The following is a 1,616-nucleotide window of genomic DNA, read 5'->3' as shown; positions in this document are numbered from 1 at the left end:
CGAATTTCAAAAAAAAAAAAAAAAAAAAATAATAAAAAATAAAAAAATAAAAATTTTGAATTTACATGTATCGAATATGCATATATTTATAAGTACTCCCTGAAACTTCACATTGAGGAAACTAGTTTCAAAGCATAAGCGTATTTGTGAGCAATTTTCACTTATTGTAGCTGGCTGGAGGATGGAGCCATTGGCATAAATTTAAATATAATTGTATATAGTACGTTCAGGATGTCGAAATTTCGGAATTTTTTAATATTGAAAAATAGTATATATTTCGGCACTTACCAAATATTTTAGCATATTCAGCTGCTACATACACTTTGGAATGACCAGAAACGATTCTTTTACAACTTCCGGTCTTAGACCATGTATCCTCTTGGCAGCCAGAAAAAAAAATGCGTTTGAAGACGAGCTAAAGTGAGCAGACGAAACATTCCTCCTCAGGTTTGTGCATTGAGTTTGGAAAATGAAAAGAGAAGCAGCCTCGGACAACTCGGAAACTCACAGTTTTCAGAGTTTGTGCGGCAAATCTAATCGAAACTGCTAGACCATTTAATTTGTTTAATATTTTTGTTAGTTACTGAGCAAAGAAAAGTATTTTTTATGCTAATTTCCGTATTTTTAGCCACTTTAAAATGTAAATTTTTTCACAAAAAAAATTATAATTTTTTGTTTGGAGAAGTCGCAAATTCTGTCAAAAATCAAAAATCAAGCAATTTTGATTACTCCTGAGTTCGTTAAGTTCTTCAACTCGTCTCTCCCACAAATATTGCTATTTATTTAATGGAAAGTTTTAAGTATAACTTAAATATTCTAGCAATATATCCAAATGCAAAGATCATACACGAACAATCTGATCAAATTTGACTCGGATTGCCAAAAAAATTTTCACAAAATTTTTTATTTTTGTCCTCAGAATAGACGCCTGAGTTAATATAAGCAAAACGAGCCATCTTATTTTTAGTGCAATTGTTATAAGAATTGCGGTTGTTAAGCGGTTTTGGTTTTTTTCTGTTTACCTGGTTCTAAGTTTGAAACAATTTTATTCAGAAAAATCTTCTTTAACGTAAAACAATTTTTTTTTGGAGTTCCTTTGGAGGTGGATTACGGCATAAGAAAAACAATTTTTTTCAAAATTAGTCTGCTATTTTGAAAGTAAATTAAATTTTGGAAAAGCTTATTATTTCAATTTCTTTTACTAAAAATTTTTCTCAAATAAAACAGAAACAAAAAGCTTTTCTACCTGACTTTTGAGTGTACATAACCCTTTTAAATAATTAAAATTAAAAAAAAATCTTTCTTGCTGACTTTCACATGTAATCCTTTTTAACGATTTTTACAAAAAAACAAAAACAGAAAATTAAAAGAATTAAAAAAAAAATCTTTCTTGCTGCCTTTCAAGTGTATATATAATTTTTATAAAAAGCAAAAACAAAAAACCGAAAATATGTTTTCTTTCTGACTTTCAAGTGTATAGGTATAACCCTTTTAAAAGTTTTTTACACAACATATGACGTTATTAGGAAATAACATTTCAGTTTAATCTGCGCTGACATTTGTTAGATTTATTTATTAATTTTATTCATTGAAAATTATTCAATTAATTATACATT

Source organism: Bactrocera latifrons, unplaced genomic scaffold, assembly GCF_001853355.1.
Source record: "Bactrocera latifrons isolate USDA-ARS-PBARC rearing strain unplaced genomic scaffold, ASM185335v1 scaffold_2, whole genome shotgun sequence".
NCBI lineage: Eukaryota > Metazoa > Arthropoda > Insecta > Diptera > Tephritidae > Bactrocera > Bactrocera latifrons.
The sequence above is the reverse complement of the archived record's forward strand: the minus strand, read 5'-3'. Positions refer to the sequence as shown.